Source organism: Vombatus ursinus, unplaced genomic scaffold, assembly GCF_900497805.2.
Source record: "Vombatus ursinus unplaced genomic scaffold, bare-nosed wombat genome assembly UNPS02014810.1, whole genome shotgun sequence".
In the NCBI taxonomy this organism is placed as follows: domain Eukaryota; kingdom Metazoa; phylum Chordata; class Mammalia; order Diprotodontia; family Vombatidae; genus Vombatus; species Vombatus ursinus.
In genome coordinates this window covers 20,581,631-20,594,909 of record NW_020954588.1, presented here as the reverse complement: position 1 = coordinate 20,594,909, position 13,279 = coordinate 20,581,631, and the positions used below count along the sequence as shown (strand labels likewise).

Here is a 13,279-nt window from a genome sequence, read left to right as displayed (position 1 = left end):
TTTTCAAATCAATGGGATATGGCTTCAAACTTGGGAGGAACACATGCGTGCCATGACAATGCAGATTTCAAACTCATTTTTCTGAATATAACCACACTTAGAGGTCAGTATTGCTTAATGCTCTATTGTTTGTATTAGCATGATAACAACCAAATATACACTAAATATACTTTCATGCATGTAAGCGAATTTAGATTCCGTAAGTCTCATTTCTTTCTACATGACTTTTCACAAGGGAGAAATTAATCATCATGTCGTGATACTCTCCAGATACCGTTTCAGGTTGTTCTTTCATCATTTATCATTTGTGAAGGTTTCAATTCAAAGTTGAATTTAAGGAATCCTTTTGGATATTTGGACAATGACATCAACAACAAAATGGGAAAGTTCCATTTTATTCCTTTGGGTTTGTAACTAACAAGTCTGATTTTTATAGGAGCTCATGCTTTTCCTGAAGGCCACATTTCAGGTTTACGAGATACTTATGAGGGCAAGTGGGTTTATGGGTAATTTGCACACACCCAGACAGCAAATAAATTATGCAAGGCAAGAGCTCTGATAATAAACACTAAGCCTTAGAACAGTTCCTTCCCATCAACTTACGGTTTTAATGGCAAACATATTAATATGATGTAATTTGTGCAGAATGAGACATGAAGATCTATCAAGAAAACTATTTCCTCATCTCTTCTGGTCCTACCCTCTATATAGAATTTGAGCCCAAATAACACAGCCTTGTATCCTCTTAGGAGCTGAGGCCAAGACAACCTGATTAGTAGCTCCCAATGGTGACGCATATGGTTTTTCAGGTAAGAATTATTTGACATAGTTGTATTCAGGGGCCACTACTGGCCAAAAGCTAACACCCAGGGGCAGTTTGGTGGTTTGGGACTTGGAGTCAGAAGACCTGATAAGTTCAAATCCTACTTCAAACACTAGCTATGCGGCCTTGGGCAAGTCATTAACCTCTCAGCATCAGTTTCTTCTACTGTAAATGGGGATAATAGCACATACCTCATAGGGTAGTTGTGAGGTTGTGAGGGAAAAAAACCCCATATATAAAATGCCTTGCAAACCTTAAAGCTTTCTACAAATGCTATGAATAATAATAATGATAACAATGAAAGCCACAAGTAGTGCTGATCCACAAGCCAAAAATACCAGTCACCTAACCTTGTGAGAATGCTTGTGTGTCTGTACCCATTAAATGTTTCTAGTTGTCTACGTGATAACTTTGATGTTTGGGCAGTAAACTTTTTTTCAGAATGTCAGAACACATGGGTTCAAAGGAAATGCAAAGTTTTTGAAAAGTGCTTTCTTTGCCCAATCTGGTCCTGTCAATAAGCAAATACCACCCATAGCCTATAGACTGGGACATAGCACACAGTTTTTTTGTCCTTGTCATGGAAAAATTGCTCAAGTATCCCAAACCGGCAAGGTATCCTAGATCATTAGACTTGGAAGGGACCTCAGCACCACCTAGCCCAGTTTATATCAATTCATGGTTGAATAAGAATTCCCTCTGTGATGCAGGAAAGTCATCTAGCCTTTGCTTGAAAATGTAAAACAAAACAAAACAAAACAAAAAAACCTTTCAATTTACAGATGAGTAAACTGAGGCTCGGAGAAGTTAAATAACTTGCCCATAGTCACATCGTTAATAAGTCAGAGATGGGATTTGAACCCAAGGTTTCCCTTCTCCAAGCCCAGCACTTTATTTACTATGCTGTATTGCCTTTCCTTAAGCTTAAGTCTTTTTTTTTGAAAACTCCTTAAAAATTCTATAAGATGAATGTTTAATGCATTAAAATTCTTCCTAAAAACTTTGCACAAATAAAGATCTCCCAAGGGCCACATGGAATTAGAAAAGGAGCAGGCAGATTCAGAGATAATTTACATAAACTGGATAGAATAATCACAGAATCAGGCAAATGGAAGGGACCTCCGAGGCCATTTAATCCAAAATAGTACCTGAACAAGAATCCTCTCTCCAACTTCCCTGACAAATTGTCCTGCAGCCTTTGCTTAAAGACCTCCAGGGAAAAAAGGCACACTAGATCGGAGGCAAAGATGCTTGGTTTGAATACCTTCGATTGACAAGTCACCTTAGCTAAGCAAGTCACATGGCCCCACTTTCCAAAAACAATGGGGTTGGACCACACAGCTTCAAATGACCCTGCAACCCTATGTGTTGGATACTCAAGGGAGCCTGTGACTTCTAAGGACTCAGGATAGTTGTTTCTCATATTAAGCCTAAATCTGCCTTTTAATTCTCAGGCAATTTTCCAATTACAGACTTTATTATTACTTCCATGATGGCTACCATTTCTTAATTTTTTACGTCTATTATAATTTATCCACGTCCTTTCAATTTAACATCTATGTATATGTGCATGTATGTGTATATGCATATAAGAAATATGTATATACATATATATGAAATCACGTCTGGGCTCTTTCCATCTCTTTGTCTCTGTCTCTGTCTCTATTTCTCAATTTCATCTTCTCTCTGTCTCTCTCTCTTTCCTCCCTCCCTCCCTCCCTCTCTTCCTCTGCATACATACATACATACATGCATACATGTGTCTATATTGCCATGAAGAGGGAGATAGAATTATGTTATGAGGTAAAGGAGGGGACATCTGAAATCTTTATCCAGCAACTCATTAATGACCCTGGGAACAGAGTTTTGAGAATCTTTCAATATGCAGCACCTAAACATTTCAAAGGAAAAAAACCCTTGGTATTACTCATCCTGCATGTGTGTATAGGTATGCATATATATGTATATACACACCCCTGAGAGATGAGCTATACTAAGTGTCCATCTGCTTTATGAAAGGCAGCTTCAGGTCATTGATAGAGGAGGTCTGACCTTGGAGTCCAGAAGACTTGGTTCTTTCACATATTGGCTTTGTGATCATCAGTCAGTCAATCAATCAGTGTATCACCATTTATTAAGTACCTACTGTGTGCCAGATCCTGTACTGAGTACTGGCTATGGAAGATACTTTTACCCCTCAGAGCTTCAGGGGCCCATAGGAATTTCTTCTCTGCATAAGTGGAGAAAGTTTCCCCTCTGGGTATTACCCACCCCTGTGAAATTACAGGTTCAGACAAAGTGGGGGAAAAAGCATATTAAGGCAATAAAAAGGGAACTGGCTTTGAAATCAGAGAGGTGGGTTCAGATTCTACTTCTATTGCTTATTACTGTGCGACTATGAAGTCATTTTACCTCCTTAACCTCAGTTTCCTCACCTATACAATGGAGAATGAATGGTCTCTGAGGTGCTTCCCAATTCTAGATCTTGATTTTCTGTATTTACATATACACATAGGCTAATGACATTCAGAGCTAGAAGGGATTTTGGAGAACTTCTACAGATAAGGAAACTCAAGCCATGTAAGTTTTAGTGACTAGCCCAAGGTCACCCATTTAGTAAGTAGCAGAATTGTCCTGGACCTCTGACTCTAAATCGAATACACTTTCCATGTTGCCTTTTCAATGTATTTTCATTTTTAGAAAATTCACTGTTTCTTTTTTTATGACTGCATCTCTATTTTTAGGCCTTGACCAGAGAAAGAGGGAGGAAGAGTCCTTTGTCTCAGACATTGAGGGAATCCTACTTGTGTCCTGCACTAAATGAGGTACAGCAAGGATGATCTCTAGTGAGGCTTACATTCTTTTGTAGGCAGAGATTGGATCATCTTCCTTTACCTGGGAGAGTAAATGTCAGAAGAAGTTGTGCCCTCTTCAAATTGTACCAATGCACTAAAATGTCACAATTTTAAGCTCTTTACAAGATCTATTGGAAACAGGAATTTACTCACTTTCATTTTGCGTTCTTTCTGCAGAATAATGTGTCCTTGTGGGTGCATTGGAACATAGAGCCTTATCTCTGGATTAAGTAATTCTTGTTATCTATGTGTAACTTCAGGAATAAATGCTGTTGTTTTTTCCCCCAAAAGAAAGTTTATAAGGTATCCCTTGAGGATATATACCAGAGTTGTAACCAGGATGGAGACAACTGGGGTAGAAATTTGGAGGGCATTCTCTGGCAACATTTTTGTGGCCTTGTGCATCTTAGAAATAGTGGAGTTAGCACCCAGTTAGAAACAATAATGAGGAGCACGAGGTCCTAAGTTTAGAGCCGCAAGAGGTCTCAGAGGCCATTTACTCCAAGCCCCTCGTTTTATACACAGATACAACATCTGGGCATCATCCTTCGACTCTGAAGTCAGTGCTCTTAGAATTGGAAGCTCCAGGAGCTTTTGCCTCCTCCCTGTCCACATCTCTGAACTCCCTGTTCCCACGGGGTCCCCCAGTGGCATTCCAAGGTGCAAGCCTGTCAGTGACTTGCGGTCTTTTCCAGTAGATTTAGAGCTAGAAGGGAGCTTAGAGACCATTTTATAGATGAGCAACCTGAGGCATAGAAGGTTAACTCTCTTGCCTAGGGTCACACAGCTAATAAATATTTGTAGGTGGGCTTCCAACTCAGCTCTATCCACTTTTGCCACCCAATTGCCTTCTTAAGGGAACTTATTTCACAGGCATGACTCGGGCTGAAAAATCGCTAGTTATAATATTGCAAAAATCATAGATAGAAGGGTAGGTCCACTCCATGCCAATATTCTTGGCATAGATAATCAATTAAATAAATATTATTTGACACACTGGGGGTGCTGGCCTAAACAACAGTAATGGCAATGAAACCCATTCAATTTTCTTTTAAAGAGCCAAACCTCTTAGTTCTGAGTGCCCTGATGAAATCTATATATTTTATTGCAAGAAGGTAGTATGGCCAATGTTTTTTTATCTTTTTATATGGGATCTGCCACTCTCAATGAATTTACAAGTTCAGGTGTCTACATGGCACAGTAGATAGAGTATGGAATTGGGGTTAGTATGACCTGAGTTCAAATCCTGCTTCAGACACTTAATAGCTATGTGACTCTGGGCGAGTCACTTAATCTCCCTCATCCTCAGTTTCCTCATCTGTAAAATGTGACAATAATAGCACCTATCTCATAGGATTATTGTGAAGATTAGATGAGAACATATGTAAAGTGCTCTGCAAACCTGAAAGTGCTATATGAACACTAGCTATTATTATTGTTATTATTTGAAATAGATTTAGAGGATGAAAGGACCTTATAGGTCATCCAGGCCAACCCCCTCATTTTACAGATGAGGAAGTATCATTTTCCACAGAAAGGAAAAATGTCTTGCTAAGAATTATACAAGTAGCAAATGTCTGAGGAGGTATCTGGACTCAGGTCTTCCTGACTCCAAGTACTCCACATCCTAGGCCATACTTCTTATAAAATTATAATCATCTTAACAGTAGTTTTACCCCATGGGTTCACTGTTGCCCAATTTATCTTGTTTGTACATAGTTGTTTGCAGGTTATCTCCCGCATTAGACTGTGAGCTCCTGGAGTGCAGGGGCAAGGGCCTTTCTTTGTATCCCTTGCACTTACCACAATGCCTGGCACACAGTAAGTGTTTAATAAATGCTTATTGACTACCTGATCATTGGATCTTCAATTCAACACCTTAACCACTGAGCTGTTCTGGTCATCTCCCCAGAGATGTCCAGAGTCATATTCTTTTGAGTTTACAAAGAAGGTTTGTAAACTGACTTCCCTGGCCCTATTTTTTTTTTAGGTGATTGGGGTTAAGTGACTTGCCCAGGGTCACACAGCTAGTAAGTGTCAAGTGTTTGTCTGAGGTGAGATTTGAACTCAGGTCCTCCTGACTTCAGGGCGGGTACTCTATCTACTATGCCACCTAGTTGCCCCATTCCTCTCCCTATACACTATTCAACACTATATACCCTGGCCAAGTGCATAATGCTAGTATGATCTCATTGCTTTGGGCCAATTGGAGAGGCCAATTAGGATTAGCAAAAAAGTTCAATTAGAGAATTTTTTTTTCAAGAAGTGAAGTTTTCAGAACCATTAGGTACAAAGAGAAACATTAACCAAGAGCCAACTAAGTGTTGCCAAGCGGAGGCAGGGTACTGCTTTCATAAGCAGATAGGCTCCTTTGCTATCCTCATTTTCCAGGTTAGCAATTAAATGTTGTTTGTTCTCGTCAGGAGGGTAAATACTCTCCTCCACCTGAACACACAGTCTTATTTACTCTATTTGCTTAGCAGCCTTTCCTGATAAACTGCCTAAAGGTAAACTTTGTCTAAGTATCAGTTCATTTACCTTAACTTCTGAATTATTAGTGGGGTCTGAACTAAACAAGGTTTTACTGGAATATTGACTGTCATTGATAATGCTCTGAAAGAATTTGGCGCCTAGCTACCTAAATGAGAAGCTCTTTCATTGTGTACCTTGGGAAATTCAATTCAACTGAATTCAACCAGTGTTTATTATGCACTCTAGATATAATGGCAGTACAATGGAAAGAATAAGGATTATAGAATCAGAGGAACTGAATTCAAATCCTGATTCAGACACTGAGTAGCTGTGTGACCTTGGGCAAGTCACTTAACTTTGTATTTCACTTGCTTCAGTAAAATAGGGTGATTGGAGCAAATGGTCTCAAAGGTCCCTTCCAGCTCTAAATTTGTATTCCTATGTAGGTAATGGGGATGTATGAACAAAAACAAAACAGTCCCTGCCTTCCCACAGTATAGATGAGACTGTTGAATAAATTGATTAAAAAAAACAAAGAGGGTACATCATTCTATATTCTCTAGGGCAGTAGTAACAAGCTCAAATAGAAATGGGGTCCCTAATCTGTACATAAGGATCTCTGCAGGCTGCATATTGACTTGGTTTTAAAATGTAATATAATCTATGTTTTATTGTACTTTTATTTATCTTGTCAAACATTTCCCAATGATATATCAATCTGATTCTCCCTGACGAGGAGCCACACTTTGTGTTCGACACTTCTGCTCTTGAGTACTTAGAAAAGCCTGCATGCATGAAGAGCTTAGAAAACATTCAGTGGATGGAAATGTGATATCCATAGGTGGGGCCTCCATCATTGGGTAGGAAAAAGGACACTCAAGCATCATAGTGTTTACATTTCAAGATGCTGTTCAGGGGATTTGTGCTGATTGAGTGAGGAATGATTGTGCCTGCCCATTAAAGAGAAGCTGGAATTTTTGATTCCTCATCTAACATTTCAGCTGATTAAAAGGTGTCATAATTTGTAACATAATGGAAAAAGAGAATCTTTGGAACACTAAAATATGCTAAAGGTCAGGGCTTTCTTCCCACTTTCCCATTTTTTTGACTAGCACTTATTTCATGGTTGGGAAACTTATTCAGGGATATGGAAAATGCTAGGAAAAATACAGCCACTGTCCGACTTGTGCACACTCCTGATATACCAGCAGTTCATGTGAGATGGCCAGGAAAACTTTCCCAGACACCTAGAAAGCTGGAAGTGTGCCCATCTAATGGGGTAGTTTCCACTTTAGCTAGATGGGAATTAGGGGAGATTTGCTTCTACTTGGGGGCTGGTACAGGGGTCTTGTGCTCTGGGTCCTCAAGGTGAAAGTAGGGCCACAGTAGCCAGGGTTGGCAGTAGAGTTGTATTCCAGAGCTCTAGGGATTCTTTCGGAGGATGGAGGATTCTGGTTCTTCCGTTGCCACCTTGTCTTTTTTATGATACAGTGGAAAGGTCAATGTCTTGGATTCAAATCTCACCTCTACAACTTATTATCTATGTGACCTGGGACAATTCATTCATCCTGGGCTTTGGTTTCTTCCTCTGCAAAATGAGGAGCTCAGACTAGAACTTCCCAGGTCTCGATCTATGATCCTGTCATGTTACCTCTCTAGGTCTCAGTGTCCCCACGTATAAAATGAGGATTATGGTACCTAATATTATCTACTTCACAGAGTTGTTAGGAAGCTAAAACGAGATAAGGTATGCAATGCATTTTGCAAACTTCAAAGTTATATCTATCTATTTATCTATCATCTATCTATGTATGTATTTATGTATCTATGTAGCCATCCATCTATCTATCTGCACATATAAGTATACATAGCTATTTATCATCATCATCATCATCATCATCAATCATCAGTCATCATCAATCATCCTGACTCTTGAAATGGTTTCATTCCCAGAAAGAGGCTGATATTTGCCAACCTGCTGCCTATAATTCTGGACCAAGGTTTCCTTCCTTCCCTCCCAGTCATGACTGTTCTCTGGACTCTACTCTACAAGTATCATCTAACTAAAGTATAGGAGGAAATTTTTCAGTTTCATTGGAATTAGAGTAATTGCCCCAAAGTGACCAATCCACTCATCCCAGGTCCTTTGGTCCTTTGCTCAAATACTCCCTAATCCAGCTCTTTCCACGAAAAGTTCAGTCAATGCTGTGGCCAGAACTTTTCCAAATCATGGCTTTATTTTGTCATCGTAACTCTTGCCCCGGTTCTGCCCTGGATGATTGTCGTTGTTAAGAGAATATCTGTCAGATCTTGACTAATTTCCTTCTTAGAAGCTTGCCAAGTAAGAAAAGTGACCTCTCCTCAACAGCAACTTTACTTAGTCTTCAGAGTCTTCAATTGCTTTTAAATGTATGGGCTAGAAAAATGACTTAATCTCCCTGGGACCTCAACAGCAGTTTGAAATTTCTCTGTCATGGGTGCTTCTGTCTTATTGTTCCAAAGCAGGATGTTTGAGGTGCAAGAGTTCACTGTTTTCTGACTGTCTGAAATGACTGGTTTTGTGCCTGAGATAGGGGTTTGTGATAATTCTTGCAGTGGATTTCAAATAATTCAAGCCTTCATCACCTCTTCCTTGGACTACTATGACAATTGCCTAATTAGTCTCCCTGTTTCAAGTCTCTCACCCTTCTCATCCATTCTCCACCCAGCCACCAAAATGATCTTCCTAAAGCGTAGTTCTGACCATGTCACTCCTCTACTCAAGAAGATTCAATGGTTCTCTACTGCTTCTAGAATAAAATGCTAACTACTCTGCTTAGCATTTAAAGGTCTTCACAATCTGGCTCCAAGCTACCTTTGCAGGCTTTTACACGTTCTTATTCTTCATGCACCATTCATTCCATCCAAACTGGCCTACCTGCTGTTCCTTATAGATGCTATTTTATTTCCCACCGCTCTGCTTTTGTACCAGCTGTGTTCACTTTACCTGAAATGCTCTCCTTTTCCACTTTTGCCTATGAGAACCTATAGCTCCCTTCAAGGCTTAGTCCAAGGATTACTTCTTACAAGAGGACTTTCCTGATTCCTGTAAACTATTGGTGAGCTCTCTCTCTCTCTCCCTCCTGCCCTCCATGTGTTTTGTACTTATTCATTTGTGTACATGTTATTTCCTCCTAGTGGAATAGAAGCTCCCTGAGGGAAGAAAATGTTTTGTTTTCATTGTGTCTCCCCAGTGCCTAACCCAGAACCTGTAAGGAAATGCTTATTGAGTGAAGTAAATGTCACAGTAGACTTTGTATGAGTTATATCTCATGAAGTGCCAAAGGATTTAGTGTACCTCCTGCTCCCCTATATGAATATACACACATACATATGTGTATATACATATATATACACACATATATAGCGAGAACATGTATGTGTGTGTGTATTATGCAATTTAGTGCATCAGCACATTTTGAAGAGGGCATGACATTGCCTTCTATGATATTTACCTCCTCCCATGAAGATGATCAGATCTCTGCTTACACAGGAAGAAAAGTCCCAGTAGAGATCATTCATGTTGTACCTAACCTATATGTAGCACTCTCTCTATATACATACATATATTGATATATACATAATACACATATTTCACTAATTGTAACAAACCTCTTTCTGTTACTCTTTGTTTCTATGGCAGAAACATTTATGGCATGTGTGTGCATGTATGGTGCAGTAGAATCAATACTAGATTTGGTTCCAGAGGATTGTGTTCAAATCCTGCCTTTGATCCTTTACTCTCAGCATAACCTTGTGTAAGCCACCTCAGCTTTCTGATTGTTGGTTTCCTCATCTGTAAAATGAGGGGCTGGATTGATGGCCTCTGGGGTCCCACCCAAAGACACTTTAAAGGCAGTGGTGAATTTATAGCACTTCATATATGAGCTCATGTATACAAAGGAGGGGGCACTAACTTAGGAAAATATTTACAACCGTGGACTTTTTCAGGAACAAATTAAAAAAAGATTTTAAATGGAAACTTCTGAGGTTTAAGCAGAGATTTTATGGGAAAACATTTTTTAAAACACAAAAAACTATAATGTTCTTTATAAAGTTCTTTCCATATAACATTTTCTTTGAGCTTCAAAACAAGCCTGTGAGCTAAGTGTTGGAAGTATCATTAATCCCATTTTGCAGATGAGGAAAATGAGACTGGAAAAGGTCAAGTAATTTGCCTAGATAATAATTATTTGAAGTAAGATTCATACCAATGTCTTCCTGAAAACAAGTCCACCACTCTAACCACTACTCTATCCAGCCACCCCCTTCTTGCTACTTAAGAAACTAGTTTGCTGGGTTGTCTGATAAATCATAAATGCATTCATGACTCATTTCCAATTCTGAAGTCCTGTAGGCAACCTCAGAAACCATTTAGTTCCCATATATAATCAACCATTGAATCAATCTACTAAGGATTGACCAGGATTGATTATAAATTCAACACTACAAATATTTCCACAATGCACGTTCAGTCAACATACAGAGAAATGGATATGGTAATATAAATGGCAAAGTGTGAGTGAAATTCTTTTGATCCTCACATAAACTAGTTTTCTGTTAATCTCTCCAATTCCTTTCTCGGAACTATCAGGGTATATTAGAAGAGATTAAATTTACATTCCAAAGAGATTATGCTTGAATTCATTTTAACCTGCTAAATAATGCAATGAATCCTTTTCAATTCAAAGTTGAAGACAAGCACATGCTATGGATATCCTATTATTCCTACAGTTCTAAACTCCTAAATTGATTCAAATTCTAGATACATCTTAGGAATCATAGAATCCAAGAATCCCAGTGTTGAAAGGGACCTTCAAAACCATCTAGTTCAATCCATTCTTGAATAAGAATCCCTTCTGTAACTCATCTGACAAATGGCTCTCTGGCCTTTGCTTGGGGACTTCTAGTGAGGAAGAACCAGCTCTTTTTCTGGGCACCCATTCTATGTTTGGAGGGCTCTAACCAATAAGTTTTTCCTTATATCAAACTCAACTCTACCCATCTTCAATGTCTATCCACTTCTCCTAGTTTTGTCCCCTGGGGTCAGACAGAACATGACAGCCCTTCAAGATACTGGAAGGCAGCCCAGCCATTGTCCCTGCCCCCACCCACAAGTCTTCAGATTTTTATTTTAAGACTTACTGCCTGGTTTTATTTGGACCTCAATAATTTCCTTTAAGTCTCTGACATCTGAGCCTGTGCATATTTTTGTGCTAATAAAAGTCAAGGTTGCATAGAAAAATATATTCTCCTTCTCTGGACTTGTTTTTTTTATCCATTGCAAATAGGGGAAAAGAACCTTGATCAAAAACATTTTTAAAAATCTTGTTTCTGTAAGAAACTTAATGTATTCTGATTCCTAGCTTTTATAGGAGAGCCAGGATCCTTCATCTTTCCTGAATATGTGAAAAGTATTAATCTCCATTACATGGAAATAGATATTCTTTTTTCTGCTACAGAACTCATAAAATAATTCTCTCAGTGGCCTGGAATAGCTACATTTTTCTGTGAAGGGCAAATGAGCTTGTTAAGCATTCTTTCCTCATTAAAAAGTGCCTACTTTATTACTTTGACACATTGGCACTTAGATAACCTATGTGTGAGCCCTTTGATAGTGGTACTCTTTCCAAAGAAGCAAAGCACAATCCATCCATGCCTGCCTATCCTGAGAGACTATTGTCCACATGTTCCCCTAAATCCACGTTAGGGGACCTGTCCAAGGTGGTGAGAAGCAGCTATCTTTTGTTCTCTTAAAATTGTATGAGTTCTAATAAACACATGACTCTCCGTTGGTTATCCCTTGCTCTTATCACATGATTAACCCATCTTCTCTTCCCCTGTCCTCCTTACATGACACCCTTTACGTCACTTCTCTTTCACAATTCTTGGTTGCTAATGTGGGGACAATTTGCTCAACCAACCCCCCTCCCCATCGCTGACCTCTCCTTTGTCCTTTGGGTGACCCTTAATTTTAATTCTTAAGAGGTTTTGATAATCCATGACTTGTGACAGCACATGGTATTATCTGAATGACATCAGTGTTAAAAAGATAGGTGTCTTCGTTTCAAGGAAAAGCATGGGGATCATTAAAAGAACTGTACAATTCTCTAATTCACCCAGCTCTCCTATTTCTGTTCAGTTCTGAGTCTTGAGTATTGCTTATGTGCAGTGTGAGTCCAAAACATATGCACCGAAGAAGCTCTCCATCTAACTGCATTTCATAATCTGGACAACAGGTATTCTTCATCCACTTAGTTTTTCCTGTGTGGATAGTGAGATTCTTTTGAGTGGTAATTAATTCATTAAGGAGGCTTTGCAATGTTCTGGGGCTTGATGAAATTAACACAATGTCATTTGCAAAAAGGAGCATCTCTGGCTAATTTCCTTAAAGAAGATTTAATTGGAAGTAGAAATGCATTTTTGGCTTTTTACTTCGAATTGTGATTGTTTCATTGTAATAATTTTTACTAACTGCAAAATTGTCAGTGGAAGAAGAGCAGCCAACAGATTTATACAAAGTAAACCAGGATTCTTGAGTTATAATCCTAATTGGGTGTCTGGTTATATTTTGAGCTATCATTACTGTTCCCATCATGCATGTTCCTTCTATTGACTTTCAGTCTGAATTGTATGGCCATTCCCCCACCCCCATTCAAATAATTATACTGTATTAGCATTTTCTTTCCTCCATATTGAGCAATGAAATTGGATATTTTAGAACTTCAGGATGTTTTCTAAATAATCTATTACTTTCTGGATGACATTTATGAGGAAGGACAAGGAAGCATCTAAAGGCAAGGAGAACAGAAGACAGTTCCACCTGTGAATCTACACAGATAGGAAACATGTGAATAACTGGGCTTTTCTATGGAGCAAACATTTTTTGACTAAATTAATTAATTATTATGTCCCTACTACGTGACAGGTAACTAATAAAGTGTTGGGGATATAAAGTCACTATCAGCCATATTGGTGTCATCCGATCCAATGCAACAAAGATTTATTCTGTTGTTCAATTGTTTCAGTTGTGTCCAACTCTTTGTGACCCCATTTGAGATCCTCTTGGCAAAGACACTGGGGTGGTTTG

General features: G+C 38.9%; 1 protein-coding gene across 5 annotated transcripts in view; it reads right to left on the bottom strand.

The window, feature by feature from the left end:
* PEX5L (peroxisomal biogenesis factor 5 like) overlaps window positions 1-13,279 on the bottom strand; it is a 190,469-nt gene that overhangs the window by 110,260 nt on the left and 66,930 nt on the right. The window lies entirely within an intron of this gene.